The sequence below is a fragment of the Prionailurus viverrinus genome, chromosome D4 (assembly GCF_022837055.1).
Source record: "Prionailurus viverrinus isolate Anna chromosome D4, UM_Priviv_1.0, whole genome shotgun sequence".
Classification (NCBI taxonomy): domain Eukaryota; kingdom Metazoa; phylum Chordata; class Mammalia; order Carnivora; family Felidae; genus Prionailurus; species Prionailurus viverrinus.
The window spans coordinates 68,175,420-68,192,581 of NC_062573.1; positions in this window are offsets into that span (position 1 = coordinate 68,175,420).

A 17,162-nucleotide genomic window follows, 5' to 3' on the forward strand; every position below is an offset into this window, starting at 1 on the left:
GATGAGCCTGGAGCCTGCTTGAGATTCTCTGTCTCCCTCTCTCTGCCCCTCCCCCCTGCTTGTGTGCTCTCTCTCTCTCTCTCCAAGTAAATAAGCATTTTTTTCAAAGAAACTTTCACTTATAATAATCAATATTCCACAGTGGCACATTTTGTGGCAGGCCTACCCGTGGCCCCTACATGTCTAGTCTGTGTGGTAGAATCCAAAGTCTGTGAATTTGCTAATACACCTAGATCAGTGCCTAGACTAGGGTAAGCTACAAGGATTTGTGCACTGAGAAACTGAATTTGTAAGTACTCCTGCATATACTGGCACTCCTGGGTGGCTCAGTTGGCTGAGCATCTGACTTTGGCTCAGGTCATGATCTCGCAGTTCATGAGTTCAAGCCCCACGTTGGGCTCTGTGCTGACAGTTCAGAGCCTGGAGCCTGCTTTGAGTTCTGTGTCTCTGTCTTTCTCCGTCCCTTCCCCTGCTCACACTCTCTCTCTCCCTCTCCCTCTCTCTCTCAAAAATAAATAAGCATTAAAAAAATAAATACTGTATATACTATGATAATTTTCCTAAAACAAAAAGGTCTGTTGAGGTCTCTACCTCTAGAGACAGAAAGCAGCTTGCCTTTAGTAATGAATTATTCCTCACCCCATTCTGCAAGGTTTCAGAGAAGGTTATATCTTCCCTCATTGTTATCTTCAGTTTCTTAGCAAGTCTATTGGACCTCCAAACTTTTACCTATTCCATCCACTTCTCTCTGTCTTCACTTGCCTACCCAAGCTCCCATGCTCTTTTCCAGACCTCTAGACCTGGGCCCCTTGCATTCACTCTGCCCCCTTACAGTTCATTCCTCAGACAGAGCAACTTTGAAGAACATAAATGAAGTAGATCATGTAACTTCCCTGCTTAAAGCCCTTTAACAGCTGGCCATTACCTTTAGAACAAAGACTAAACTCCTAACAGACCCACAAGGTTCTACCTGGCCTGGTCCTTGGTCACCTCTTAGCTCAGCATTTGCCTTGCTTCAACCTCCCTTTCTCCGTCAGTCCCAGGACCCCCTGGAGCTCCTTCCCTCCCCAGCATTCTCTGGCCTCCCCCAGGCTGGCTCTACCTGTCCCTCAGTCTACAGTTCAGACCCCACCTCCTCAAGTCTTGCCTGGCCACCTTATCAGCCTACCCTCCAGTTCCTCATCACTTTATTTCCCGGGCTGTCTCTCTCATAACTTGCCAGGCTCTGAAATACTCGCATACTTACTCATTGTACCCCCCCCCCCACCGCCCCCACTGGAACACATATCCTCTGAGAGCTGAGATCACACCCACTGTGTTCACGCTGTAGCCCCAGCATTAGCATTAGTACACGCATGGTAGGTATTTTCTGAGTGAATGTCTGTGGCAGGAAGAATAATTAACAATGATGCTGATAGTCTTTGTCACTGGGAGAAAGAAAGGATATCTATTATTGTTCTAGAGGGGCGCCTGGGTGGCTCAGTCGGTTAAGCGTCCGACTTCGGCTCAGGTCATGATCTCGTGGTCCATGAGTTTGAGCCCCGCTTCGGGCTCTGTGCTGACAGCTCAGAGCCTGGAGCCTGTTTCAGCTTCTGTGTCTCCCTCTCTCTCTGACCCTCCCCTATTCATGCTCTGTCTCTCTCTGTCTCAAAAATAAATAAACATTTAAAAAAAAAAGATGATTATATTATTGCTCTAGAATTTTCTATAGTGAATATTAAACACTTAATAATCATTTTTAAGTGAGTTATCTTTATTTTTTTAATTACTTATTTATTATATTTTAGAGAGAGAGAGTGTGCGAGCCAGGGAGAAGGGTAGAGGGAGAGAGAGAATCTTAAGCACGGAGCCCAATGTGGGGCTTAAGAATCTGAATGTGGAGCCCAGTGTGGGGCTCGATACCACAACCCTGGGATCATGACCTGCGCTGAAATCAAGGGTCTGACATTCAACTGACTGACCCACCCAGGCGTGCCAAAGTTGGTTATTTTTAAAGAGTGGGGTGAGGAGAGGCATTAGACCATGAGAAGGTCTGGTGAGCCTGGCACACCACTTTGCAACGTGGTGACTGCTGAGGCCCATCCTGCCCAAGGCGTGTGCAGAGACTGGAAGTCTCCTTCTCTGCATCGAGTATTGACATGTCGCCGTGCAATTAGAATTCTAGGTTAGGGTTTTCACTGGTGAGCAAAGCTGCAAGTGGGAGATTAGCAAATCCCTCGCTCCTGTCCAACAGGCACTGGATCTGATTGCACTTCTCTACCTGGGCACAAGCAGCCAAAGTTCACAGCAGCCCTGGGTGAGTTGCAGGTTGTGGAAGGGATGCGTGTTGTGGGGGAAAAAGAGGGGATAGGGGAGCAGGGTGGCAGAGGGTGGAGACAGAGTACCCACAGAGCTGGAAGGAATCTTGGAACGTCATCTAGAATTATCCACCCACACATTCTGAGAGCCAGCCTCTCCCAAGCATTGTCCTGGGGCAGCAGAGAGGAAAATTACTTCACCTATAAATCGCACAAAGTCAGTCCCAGATGGCCTGCACAAGGATTGGGGTGGAGGCTGGCAGAACCCGGGAATGGGATAAAAGAATAAAAATTTTTTAATTAATAATAATCTCCATATTGAGGATGTCTGTCCCAACGTCCCTGTAACTTATAGCACCAAAAATCTTCTCAGATAACATAGAATGACGTGGTGCCAGGCTGGCCCCATGAGTCTCAAATCTCTAAACGTGACCAAACTTCCTTGGGCAACCAACCACTAGACTGACGATATGGAACTCAGGGGTCAAAAGAAATTGCATTTTAAACTCTAAGGTTACAGATGGAAGAAAATGACCAAGGGGTGCCTGGGTGGCTCAGTCGGTTAAGCATCTGATTTCACCTCAGGTCATGATCCTGCAGTTCATGAGTTCAAGCCCTGTATCAGGCCCTGTGCTGACAGCTCAGAACCTGGAGCCTGCTTCAGATTCTGTGTCTCCCTCTCTCTCTGCCCCTCCTCCACTCACACTCTGTCTCTCTCAAAAATAAATAAATAAACATCAAAAAAAAAAAAAAAAGAAAGAAAGAAAAATGACCAAGTGTGTTTCTGAAGAATAAAATGAAAAGCATCTGCCCTCTTCCAAACAACATGGGAACATTCTCAGGCATTATATATGAAGTGTTTCCAGTGTGTCTTACGGCTATTCCGGGGACGTTGACAGAATTTAAATCATAGATCTCAAGAATTTAGTGTCGCTTTTCCAGTTTCTGATGAGAAAAGTGATACTGTAGGGCTAGTCCTGCCCTCTGTGTCTCCAACAGCTCTTACCTCCTGCTGGTAACCAATATTTGTTCCCATTTGGTGGAAGGAAGGCTGAAATCCAGATCAAGGATTTGGCTAAGGTCACCAAGAATCTGGTCAATCAAACCAAGGAGAGGACACCAAACTATTGCATTTCCAGCCCAGAAAATATAACCCTTTGGTCTCATGCACACTTCCCTGCTTTTAAAAATGATTTCAAGGTGTCTGCAAGTTTACTGGAACTCTCCCAGAAGAGAGCAAGCTTCAAGAAATACAACCTGAACCTGAGCAATCTGAGATCTAGAAAGCGAAGGGCGTGTGCAGTGTAGACAGATGCAGAAGCCTGGCCCCACCTGGCCCCACGGCCCCGCCTCGCCGCCACTCCCTCAGTAAAAGCCTGTGTCCTCTCCAAACTGCAGGCAAGGGCTTCACGTAACGTTCCTGTGCCCCTTTACAGGCACTGCTCCCCTGTTCCGCCGGCCCCAGGGTTGATCCATGGTATCCCAAGTAGCCTTGGTTACACTTTTCCGTTTTTCTCTGTAGGTGGGAAGTCCCTTTCATCCTAAGCTAACTATCACCTGCTTTCATCCATTTATCACTAAGTTAGCCGTTGCCATCATGCTGGTTTTCAATCTTTCTGCAGTTGCTGAGTGCCAGAGGGACATTATTAACTATCCCTAGAGGTCTGGCACAGAGGAGAAGCTTTCTGACCGATTTGTGATGCTTTCTGACCCAGTGGTTGGGGGAGTCCCTCTTCTTCCCTATTTTTTGAACTTGGCGCACTTACATACAGTCTTGGGACCTGGAGAAATCTCTGGTTCTTTGCCTTTGTTTTCCTAGAGCTCCTTACATAGGAAAAATGTTAACACCATGTGTTGATCCCTAACAGTTTTCTCCCTTTTTCAGTTTTCCGGAGGCCAATGTAACATGATCGTTGTTGAAATGTTCAAACGTTAGGGACATTCAGAGGGTAGACAGGGAATATGCAACCATAGAGACAAGTTTAGCTTAGGGACCAGGTCTTTTTTTTTTTTTTTTTTTTGAATTGGCAATACATTCACCTGGTTCAAAAACCACACATGTAAAAGATGTACAATGAAAATTTCCTTATCCTCCCCCCAGCTAGCTTCCATCTCACCTCCACTAGCAGACACTTTTGTCAGTTTCTTTCACATCTTTCCAAGTTTCTTTAGCAAATCCAGGCAAAAACATATCTATAGTTATTCCTTCCCTCCCCTTTACACGTAAGGTAACATACTGTGAGCACTGCTTTGCATCTTGCTTTTTTATTCTACATAAGAGATATTCAGCAATTTTTGATTCAGGACGTAAAGAACCCAGAAATACAAAGCCATGGCATATGTGTGCACGCACACACACGCTTTTCTTCCTTTCTTTTTTTGGCATCAGTAAGCAGGATAAATTAATTGAGCCAATAATTGTTCAGCCTGCTCCTCTCCATGGGCCTTAGGAAGAAATAAACCAGGGATAAGGTCTGATAAGAAGGTTCTGTTTGATAGGTAGTAGCAGAAGGTGGGAGTAGGTAAGGTGTAGGAGCCAGAACTGCTCAGGTTCCTGTCTTGCTTGTTCAGAAGACACTGTGAGATCCAGCTATTTTAGGGACAACCAAAACTGGGGATGCCTCTCCTCTTGGAGGCCTTCTACACTGTGATTGTTTTTATCACCAGAAACAAAAATTAGAGCATCCCAAGAGACAGTAACTAAAGAATGGGCTTCATCTTCTTTATTCTTTATTAAGTACGATGTCATCGTAAATACAAAACTCACCATCGGTCTGAGAGTAAGACTTTCCAACAGTGCAGACTGCCCCAGGGTCCAGAACTGGTGAAGTTCATTCCTTAGCGGGTGGCCAACCAAGGACTTTTGCTGAGAAGTTCAGCCAAGCCTCTGAAAGTAGAATTATTCCAAGAAATCCTCTGACCTATTTTTTTTTTTTTTATTTCTCTCAGCACAAAGAAAAACTAAAAGTTCCTGGTATCAACCAATCACAATCTTCTTCTTTAACTGCTTTTGTGCTTGCAGGAGCACGCACGCGCGCACACACACACACACACTTCAAAGGAACAAACAAGCGAGCATGTTTTTCGGAGGGACTTAGCCTATTCAAGGGACGCTGCATTACTCCCCTTCCTCACAAGGCAGACAAGATATTTCCTGAAAGGAACACAGAAACCTTAATGTATTTTGCTTAGGAACTACAGTCCCAGGCTGTTAAAAGGATCTTACATGAGGATGTCAGGGGAACTCACACCTACACAGGGAATTTTTCCAAGTCTTCCAAAATAGCAATTGTAATCGCTGCTCAGACAGCAGAACTCAACCCTGGGTGCATACCTTCTGCCTGTTTGGCCACTTCTGTCCCACCGCAAATCATTAGCTTGTGACAGCATTCAGCCTCGGGAACAGAAAATGCTGAGGACTCCTCTTTCTTCTGCCATGTGCTGCCAAGTCCAGAGGTCTTGTCTTTATTAAATATCTGACTACTCAACTGGGGAGATACAGGGTGTGCTATTTTTCCCTCTCTTAGTCCTAGGCAGCACAGGAAGGATTCAATTTTTTAAATGATTTTTTTAATGTTTATTTATTTTTGAGAGAGAGAGACACAGACAGAATGTGAGAAGGGGAAGGTCAGAGAGACAGGGAGACACAGAATTCTAAGCAGTCTCCAGGCTCTGAGCTGTCAGCACAGAGCCCGACATGGGGCTCGAACTCAAGAACCACGAGATCATGACCTGAGTGGAAGTCTGACGCTTAACCGACTGAGCCACTCAGGCGCCCCAAGGATTCATTTTTAAATCCTGTTAAAAAGTGAGCAAGTCAGCAAAGAACTGAAGGCAGGGTTGGAGTTAAAATGAAGAGAAGACTGGTAGCATAAATTGACATTTAAATAGTTGAAAGAAGGGGCGCCTGGGTGGCTCAGTGGGTTGAGCATCCAAATGTTGATCTCGGCTCAGGCCACGATCCCAGGAACATGGGATCATGCCCCAAATCAGGCTCCACACTGGGCTTAAGATTCCCTCTCTCTCTCTCCCTCTGCCCCTCTCTCCTGCTTTAGGCATGCTTTCTCTCTCTCTCTGAAGTTAAATCAATAAATGAATGAATGAAAGAATATAAGCTGAAATGCTGTTTGGATGGCACTATCTAGCCCCCTCGTTTTACAAGTTCTAGAAGGTAACTCATCCAAGATGGCAGTTAATAGTGGGAGCAGAAGGCAGATTGCTCTTCTGAGTCCAGTGTTCAAGTCCACTTCCTGTCACTGCTGGTTTTCTCAGAAAGGGAAGGCAGTAGTCTAATCCTGCCTTAGTTTATCTCTGAAGGACACCTCCACACCCTTTGAGTGCTGAGTGGCCTATGATGACGTGCTGGGCTGTATCCTGGGACTCACTCAATTGCAAATGACAGAAACTCAACCTTGACCAGCTTAGGCAGAGGGGAAATGAATCCATTTCTGGAGCCTGGAACCAAACCTCAAGGTGGTGGACATGGGTGAATCTTTGCTTCAGGGACAACCTGGACAGAACCCTCACGTGCTGTAAGGTGTGTATTTGCATATGTCTTTGTCCCCCGTCTTTGCTTCTCTCTTCACATCATTTCGTTCTGTCAAACTGGATTTCTCCTCAGGCCTGAAACCACAGCCAGGGACTGTCCCATCTTTGCCACAAGAGAAGATAAGAGAAGGGACTTTCTTCCTTTGTTTCTAGTTTGAAAACAACCCTGAAGGGCTCCGGGACCTTTGAGTCACATACTTACTCCTGCACTCAGGGGTGCAAAGGGGTAGGATTGGTAGCACCCCAATACTGAAGAGAGGTGGGATTAGTTCATCCCACAATGGGATGGTCTCCACAGAAGAAAGGCAGAGGGCTGGGAAGACAAACACTGGATGGCCCCTCTCCTTCCCCTCCTTTGCACAGCTCAGCCTGACGACCTCATCTCAGATTCTCTCAATACCCAGAATTCTGAGCTGTTTTGCTGATGTGCGCTGTCTCTCAGACATTCCACTTCATCACCCATGTGGGTAGACCCCTCAGTCTGAGGGACTAGCCCAGCAGAAAACCAAGTTTCAAAAAAAAAAAAAAAATCAATGATTAACATTTTACCCTGAACCAAAGTGCTAGGTGACATTACAAAAGAAATACTTTTTTTTTTTTTATTTTAAAATCACTAAATCCATACTACTGCAAATTGCACAGGACCTTAAATGCCTGAACTCCGAAGATCATACATCGTTGGAGAAATACTTCTCAAGCAAGAACATTTTATCCTAGGGCTTCAGCAAAAAAATCAGTCTTTCCTGCCCTCCCTGTCCTGGCATCTCAGATTGAACTTCTGAGATTTATTAGCTTTATTCTTCTGAGCTTGGACAACTTCAGAAAGAAGAAATATTTCACCCTTTCCTCTTGCCTGGTAAAAAAGCACAAAACTACAAGATTGTTTCTTCTGCAAACATTTCAATGACTCTTCCATTCTATTTATGATTTTCTTTGCCACAGATATCTTTCAGCCACGGGATTCCAAAGCCTTCCAGTGTCTCACTAGTTTCAAGTTATATGAATGCCAGCAGCAGCAGGCACTTAGTGCTCCTCTCTCTAAAGGAGTGGACGCTCATATGTTCTGAGCTGACCTTGCCCATTGGCCACAACTGATGGCTTCAAGAATGAAGCCCTGATCCAAGACGCATTCATCACAAATCTTCCCCAGGATGTAAAAAAAATTGTGGTCAAATCCACATAACTAAAAAATCTATCATCTTAATCATTTTTCTATGTACAGTCCAGTAGCGTTAAGTACATTCACATTGTTGTGCCAGCAACCACCAGAACTCTTCCAGCTTGGAAAACTCAAACTCTTAACCCGTTAACTCTCCATTCCCTTCTCCCCCTCCTCTGAGCCCTGGAAACCATCATTCAACTTTCTGTCACTGTGAATATGACTGTTGTATGTTGTATTAGGAAAAAAAAAAAAAAAACCAGTCGTCCCCCTGTGTGTCTCCTTTACTCTCACACGACTTCCACACTTACAGCATTTCTGACATTGGAGTTGTGGGCATTTCCCCCACCAAGCAATTCTGCAACACCAGCTGACTGTCCCACAAGTTAACTCACTTTTGACGCTCTCTGCCTGGAATTAGCATCAGATCCAACAGGGTAAGGGCGCAGTCCCTTAAAACTTCGTTGGACTTCAATGCCAAGAGCAAGTAGTAGGTCCCTAGGTTACCCACATCTTCTGTCTGACTTGGCCACAAACCAGAGGTTCCCATGACCTCCCCCTTGGATTTGATTATTTGCTAGAATAGCTCACAGAACTCAGGGACAATTACTTATATTTACCAGTTTATTAAAGGATATAATAAAGGATATGGATGCACAACTAGATTTGAAAAATACATAGGGCAAGGTCTGGGAGGGTCCTGAGTTCAGGAGATTCTGCCCCTGGTGTGGCATATATCACTCACCTGGTACATGGAGGTGTTTGCTGACCTGGAAGCTTTCAGAACCCCATACTCCTGGAACTCTAATGAGGCCTCCTCACATAGGCACGATCAATTATTAACTCCATTTCCAGCCTCTCCTCTCCCTAGAGAAGCGGGGGGGGGGGGGGGGGGTGCGGTGCTGAAAACTCCAAGCTCTTCTTTATGTCTTGGTCCTTGTGGTGACCAGCCCTCATCCAGGAGCCATCCAGAAGTCCACCCAGAGTCACCTCATTAGAACAAGAGATGCTCCTATAGTGCCTTGACGACTTAGGAAATTACAAGGGTTTTAGAAGCTCTGTGCAAAGAATCAGGAGCCTATATATATATATATATATATATATATATATATATATATAGTTACATATGCATAAAATATATGTACTTTCTATTGACAGAGACCAACATGTCTAGTTTCTATTATCTCGCATATGCACATACCACATTCTGTTTATCCATTCATTTATCAATGGATACTTGGGCTGCATCCGCCTTTTGGCTACTGTGAATAATGCTTCTGTGAACACAGGAGCACAAATACATATTGGAGACCCAGCTTTCCGTTCTTTGGGGTATATGCTCAGAAGTGGAATTGCTGGATCATAGGGTGGTTCTATTTTTAATTTTTTGAGGAACCTCCATACTGTTCTCCATAGTGCCTGCATCATTTCATATCCCCGCCAAGAGTGCACAAGGGTTCCAATTTATACACAGCCTCACCAACACTTGTTATCTTCTGGGGTTTGTTTGTTTTTTAGACTAGCCATCCTAATGGGTGTGAGGTGGTTTTGCCAGGATTTCTAACTGATCATTCTCTCCTATGACAGACGCCATGGAGGTGGGACTCCTGAGTTAATTGTCATATTTTCTTGACATGTGGAGGAACACAGTCTGTGTTGTTTCTAGGGTGCTAGTTAATCCTACCATTCTCCCCTTCAAAGTTCTGAACCCAACTGAACCCTCTTCACAGAAGCCCAAGAGGCTCCAGTGGGGACTGAAGTAGCCACGTCAGTACTTTTCAAGGTGGACCGCGGACTCTGCCTGGAAGTCATGTCCAGGCTAGTCTTTCTATTCCTCTTCCCTCACCAAGTGGAATTTATTCACCAGGCAATGCAATGGCAGGCCTGCTGTGCCACCCCTCCTTACCCTTCCCTCCCCTGCCCCACAACAGAGGCAGAGAAGGCTCTGGTGGATTTACTGCAGAGAGTGGACAGGATGACAGAGAAGACCACATCCTGCCTGTCCCCGGAAGGAGGAGGCCATGCCTGTGTAAGGAATAACCCCAATGCCAACCTCAACAGCGAGAAGAAGCCACTCCCTCATCCTGGGAGAAAGAAAGGGACCTGACAGGGAGAAGGAAAGCTGAGTGTGCAGAAGCTCTGAGAAAGCCGACTCACCTTTACGGTCGGTGACTTAGGCTGACGCTTGAAGGGAGGGGAAAATGTCTCTCTCCCTGTGTCCCCAATATTTCTAACATTTAGGTTTCTTAACATGCAGGGCTCAGCACCGCCTGAGTGCATCTATACCTCCTGAGAAAGGATGCTAAGTGTCCTCAGCCGTGATGAGGCTGCTCCCCGGGAATTATCACCATCCCCTTGCGATCCCTCCTGAGGTCAGCCAGGGCACCCTGAAGGCTGTGAAATGGGTCTCAACGGAGCATTGATTAAATTCTCTCAAGGTTCGGGGCATCTGGGTTGCTCAATCAGTTGAGCCTCCTACTTCGGCTCAGGTCATGATCTCACAGTTTGTGGGTTCGAGCCCCGCATCAGGCTCTGTGCTGACCGCTTGCTCAGAGCCTGGAGCCTGCTTCAGATCCTGTGTCTCCTTCTCTCTCTGCCCTTCCCCTACTCACGCTTTGCTTCATTCTGTTTCTCAAAAATAAATAAATGTAAAAAAATTTTTTTTTTTATTTTCCCTCTAGGCTATCCCAACGCTCTAGCCGAAAAATTCCCTCTGCAATCTATTTTCCATCTTAGATTTTCCCAGGTAGGACATTCAGTAGAGCTCACTGGAGATTATGCAATGAATTCAAATGAAGGCATAAATCTATTCCAAATAATAAATGCCAGCAATATTAAAATGCCCTGATTTGAACTATATGAAATGCCTCACATTATTAAATTCTCAGGGAGGAATTAAAGTCTAAAAAAAATTAATATCCTTTCTCTTCAAGGTTGAGCTCTAAAGAAATTAAAAATCCACAATTATTTCCCGCCCAGTTTCTTCTCGGTTCAGGGTCGGTCAGAGGGGCCTCGTTCAGCGATGGGGGTAGAGTCTGGCTCTTTCCACAGCTGCCTCCACTACACAACAATCTTGGCTTCAGGTTCTCCAGGATATCACTCCCTTGGCCGGTTGTCTGGGGTCCATGACTCGTGAACTACAACTCCACCAGGAGAAAACCACCCTCGTGGCATCAGTCCTGCTGCCACAGAACCCTCCCCACGGCTGGCGGACGTCCAGGGCTGGCTGAGGCCCAAGTGCTGTGGCAGTAGCTCTCCAAAGTGGCTTCTCCTCAAAACCTTTATGTATTTTTAAAATATTTATTTATTTTTTAAAAATATTTATTTTTGAGAGAGAGACAGACAGACAGTGTGGGGGGGGGGTGGAGCAGAAAGAGAGAGGGAGACACAGAATCCGAAGCAGGCCCCAGGCTCCGAGCTGTCAGCACAGGGCCCGATGAGGAGCTCGAACTCATGAACTGCAAGATCATGACCTGAGTTGAAGTGGGACTTTTAACCGACTGAGCCACCCAGGCGCCCCTCCTCAAAACCTTTAAAAGGAAACCCACCTCAAAGAAGTATCTCTGCCTGCTTGCAGGTAAGAGGTTTCTCGTTCTAGCAAGCACCTTGTCTCTTCCACATGGGACTTTGAAGTCCCTGATGAAATGAAGCTATTTCTAATTTCTCTCAGAGTCTGTCCTGAAGAAAGGCGTGTGGTGCTGAAGTCACTGGCAAGGACTGAAGCAGCAATGTAAGCTATTACAGACACACAAGACCAACAACCTTCAAGGCCTATCTTTTTTTTAAAGTTTACTTATTTATTTTTGAGGTGGGGGAGGGGCCGATGGAGAAGGAGAGAGAGAATCCCAAGCAGGCTTTGTACTGTCAGTGAGGAGCCCGACTTGGGGCTTGAACCCATGAACCGAGAGATCGAGAGTCTGGTGCTCAACAGACTGAGTCACCCAGGCGCCCCTGCAAGGCTGATTTCTAACCCAAGGCCTGAGGCATTTGACTCTCCTTCAAGGAAGAATGGGGGAGACGGGGAAGAAGTCAGGTGGAGAGATATCTTTTTGTTACAGAGAAGAATTATGGGTTTCAAATTGACCAGGCAGGAAGGAACCCTAAATGATTAGAAATTTCTCTGTACATTGTAGAACAGAGTTAACTCAGGTTAATGGAAAGTTCAATCCTGGTCTTCTTTTTTTTTTCTTTTTTTTTTTTTTAACGTTCATTTATTTTTGAGACAGAGAGAGACAGAGCATGAACAGGTGAGGAGCAGAGACAGAGGGAGACAGAATCTGAAACAGGTTCCAGGCTCTGAGCTGTCAGCACTGAGCCCAGCGCAGGGCTCGAACTCATGGACTGTGAGATCATGACCTGAGCCGAAGTCGGACACTTAACCGACCAAGCCACCCAGGCGCCCCAATCCTGGTCTTCTTTATAAAAGGAAATACTCAAGTGCTTGCTTTGGCAGCACGTATATTAAAATTGGGACAAAAAGGAAATGCTTTTTTTTTTTGAGTTTATTTTTGAGACAGAGAGAGCGAGCGCGCCCGCACATAAGAGCAGGGGTGGGGACAGACAGAGAGGGAGAGAGAGAACCCCAAGCAGGTTCTACATTGCCAGCGGATAGCCTGATGCAGGGCCCCAACCCAACAAACTGCAAGATCATGACGTGAGCTGAAATCAGGAGTTGGACACTTAACCGACTGAGGCACCCAGGCACCCCAAGAAGGAAACACTTTAAAGGTAAGGCAAAATCGGGTTGTAGGCCTGAAGCTTTATGTTAACCTAAAGGTCTAAAATGTTAACCCCCTGTAAAAGGTTCAGGGCAAATCTGCTATTAGTGCAGAAAACGCCAAACTTTATCTTATCAGTTGTATTCAAAATCGAGGCCTTGAAGACTACGGACTTCACTCTGTTTAAGATGACTGATTTCTGAGGTGCCTGGATGGCTCAGTGGGTTGCGTGTCTGACTTCAGCTTAGGTTATGGTTTCATGGTTTGTGAGTCTGAGCCCCACGTCAGCTCGCTGCTATCAGCATAGAGCCTGCTTCAGATTCCCTGCCCCCCTTTCTCTCTGCTCCTCTCTCACTTGTGTGCATTCTCTCTCTCAAAAATAAATAAAAGTTTTTAAAAAAGATTATTGATTTCTGCAAAAAATCATTTTATTAAAAAAGTTTTAGTATTTAATGTTTAAAAAAACAAAAATGAATGGAAAACTATACCACAACTTTTTGAGGCATTAGCCAATTTAAACTTATTATATAGCTATGAGGTTATTATATTAACTACATTGGAGAAGAAAGCAACTATAGGAAATGATAGAAGCTTAAGTGTCCATAAAGGAAAGGAAACAGGGGTGCCTGGGTGGCTCAGCTGGTTGGGTGTCTGACTTCGGCTCGGGTCATGATATCGTGGCTCCTGGGTTCGGGCCCCGCGTCGGGCTTTGTGCTGACGGCTCGGAGCCTGGAGCCTGCTTCGAATTCTGTGTCTCTGTCTGTCTCTGCCCCTTCCTTGCTCATGCTCTGTCTCTGTCTCTCTCAGAAGTAAATAAATGTTAAAATAAATAAATAAATAAATAAATAAAATGAAACAAACAAAAAAACACCATGTTCCACAGCTTCAAATTTCCTGTTCTCACCTCTCATCACAAAAACAGGCTGCGGTTCACTTGACTGTAAGCGGTAGCGTGTACCAGGGTATGACTGATAGAAAGGGTATAAAGATAATACCTCTGACCCCTTACAGGTTTTCAAGTCTTGGAATGATGTGTGAAAGCATCTCCTATCTGGTATACAGCAAGGTACCTCGATTCTTAGGAAAGATTTAGGTGAAGTTTGACTTTGGTGTAAAGATAGGAGAGCGACTATTTAGTAAATTGATTTTAGTGTGTGTGTGTTTTTTTTATTGAAATATATTTGACATACAACATGTTGTAAATTTAAGGCATACGACACGTTGACACATTCGTGTATTATGATTGCCATTGTGGCGATAATTTAGCACCCGCTACCACATCGCACAAGTATCATTTCTTTTTAGTGGTTAGAATAACTCAGATCTAGTCTCTTAGCAAGTTTGATGATTTTAATTTTTTTTTTTCAACGTTTTTTTATTTATTTTTGGGACAGAGAAAGACAGAGCATGAACGGGGGAGGGGCAGAGAGAGAGGGAGACACAGAAACGGAAACAGGCTCCAGGCTCCGAGCCATCAGCCCAGAGCCTGACGCGGGGCTCCGCAGGGTGGACCGCGAGATCGTGACCTGGCTGAAGTCGGACACTTAACCGACTGCGCCACCCAGGCGCCCCAAGTTTGGTGATTTTAATACACTATTGTTGTCTATATTTACTACACTGTACATTATGTGTGTAGGCCTTCGTACTTGTTGCAAATTCGTAGCTTTATACAACACCTCTCCTATCCTCTTTCCCAAAATTTTAGTGTTTTCACACCACAGTCAAATTTTACCATTTAAGATACTGACCTGGGATTATCTAGTTTTTTTTGTTTTGTTTTGTTTTTTAATTTTTTTTTTCAACGTTTATTTATTTTTGGGACAGAGAGAGACAGAGCATGAACGGGGGAGGGGCAGAGAGAGAGAGGGAGACACAGAATCGGAAACAGGCTCCAGGTTCTGAGCCATCAGCCCAGAGCCTGACGCGGGGCTCGAACTCACGGACCGCGAGATCGTGACCTGGCTGAAGTCGGATGCTTAACCGACTGCGCCACCCAGGCGCCCCATCTAGTTTTAAGATTTTGTAAAGTTTGGTTTGGTGTTTCTGGTTTAGAGATAAAAGCCTCCTCCACAGGTCAAGGACTCTGAGGACTATCTTTCTAAGACGGTAAGTAAACCAACTAACCCTCACCGGTCACTAAGGAACAAAGTTAACGCTTATATAATCTATAGGAGGCGTACTTAACTAATTCTAAACTGCCTGGTTGTTGTTTTGGTTTTTGTATTTGAAATTCACACTGGTTTACAATTTCTGAACTCAACTAAGAGGACTCGGGTACGGAGCCCTTTCAACCCTTACAGTACGTTTTGTGCTTTGTGAGCAACCACGCATATCAAGGGATTGCCTTAAGTCCGGGGGCATTTGCCTTGCTTTTTTAACTGACAAAATTATATTTCAGGATTCTGCCGTAGATGCGTCAATTTGAAAACTCGGGCTTCCAGGGTAACAAAAGGACTTTTAAAAGGGGAATCGAACCTAAACACCTTAAGCCTACTGAGAGGGAAAGAGACGAAGAAAGCTGGGCTTTGGAAGCAATGTACAAACGGAGAAGGACTTTGACCCATCTCGTAACAAAGTGAACGTAGGAAAGCTTTGCATTCTACATGCACAGCAATTCGGTCAGGAGTAGCAAGCAAATGTTTGAGACATTCTACCCAGCGTTTTCAAACCATAGGTCATCACCCAGTAGCGGATTGTGAAACCTACTTAGTGCGTTGCAAACAGAATCTTCAAAGGAATGAAACAGAACAGGACACACCAGAGTGTCACTAGAAGTACTGTGAGAGCAGTTTGATGATATTTTCCATTCATTACGTATGCACGCAAGGCAGGTGTGGGCCGGGACAATTACCTTGTACTTTGCACAAAATACAATTTTTACCATGGGTTGCGATTAAAAGGAAAAAACAATAGCTTGAATATGTAGGGAGCCATCCAGTGGTACAAAGATCTGCGAGGTTACATGGTAAAGCTCATTTTCCACATAGATACTAGGACAGATTTTGAAAAATCAATGGACACAGGATATATAGGATGACAGATCGTACATATATTTGTATTTTCTAAGTTTTCTGTGACGAAGAGAATTTAGAAAATTATTTGTCGAGCACAAAAATATACTTATTAAAAAACAAAATCAAATAACCTAAAGTAAATGGAGTCAAATACAAAGAGCCCCCTTCCATCCCTCCTCTCTAACTGCCCTCTGCAGAGTCACCGTCAACAGCTTGATATGTATTAGGACTGAATATTTTCTAGGCAAACACAGACACACGCAAACGCTATATACCTGTAAGCAGGTTTTTAACCATATACATGTTAACAGTGTGCAATAACTATTAGGTTGGAACTCGTTTTTCACATCAGTATATCTTTTTTTTTAAGATTTTATTAAAAAAAATTTTTTTTAACATTTTATTTATTTTTGAGACAGGGAGAGACAGAGCATGAACAGGGGAGGGTCAGAGAGAGGGAGACACAGAATCTGAAACAGGCTCCAGGCTCTGAGCTGTCAGCACAGAGCCTGACACAGGGCTCGAACTCACGGACCACGAGATCATGACCTGAGCTGAAGTCGGCCGCTTAACCGACTGAGCCACCGAGGCACCCCAAGATTTTATTTTTTTAAGTAACCTCTACACCCAACGTGGGGCTCAAATTCAACCCTATGATCAAGAATTGCACTCTCTACTGGAGCACCTGGGTGGCTCAGTCGATTAAGATTAAGCATTCAGCTTCAGCTCAGGTCATGATCTCAGGGTCTGTGAGTTCGAGCCCCATGTCAGGATCTGTGCTGACGGCTCAGAGGCCAGAGCCTGCTTCGGATTCTGTGTCTCCCTCTCTCTCTGTCCCCACGCCCCCACGCTCTGCCTCTGTCTCTGAAAATGAATAAACCTTAAAAAAATTTTTTTTTCTCGATGGAACTGGAGAGCGATATGCAAAGTGAAATAAGTCATACAGAGAAAGACAGATACCATATGTTTTCACTCTTATGTGGATCCTGAGAAACTTAACAGAAGACCATGGGGGAAGGGAAGGAAAAGAAAAGAGAGGGAGAGAGCCAAACCACAAGAGACTCTTAAAAACAGAATAAACTGAGGGTTGATGGGGGGGGGGGGGTGGGAGGGAGGGGAAGGTGGGTTAAAAAAAAATTAGGAATTGCATGCTCCACTGACTAAGCCATCCAGATGCCCCACATCAGTAGGTCTTAAAAATACATACATGCCCATACTACAAAGCTGCTACTTTTATCTGCTGCAGAGTATTGCATGGTTAGAATTGGTAGGTACTAATTCAATAATTTCCACATTTGTGTACGATTATGTTGTTTCTAATTTCTCATTATTTTAGAAAGTACTTGAGTACACATTCTTACACCTGACGCTTAGGACACTTGTATGAATATATCTTTAGGCTGGCTGCCTAGAACCATGGCTGTTA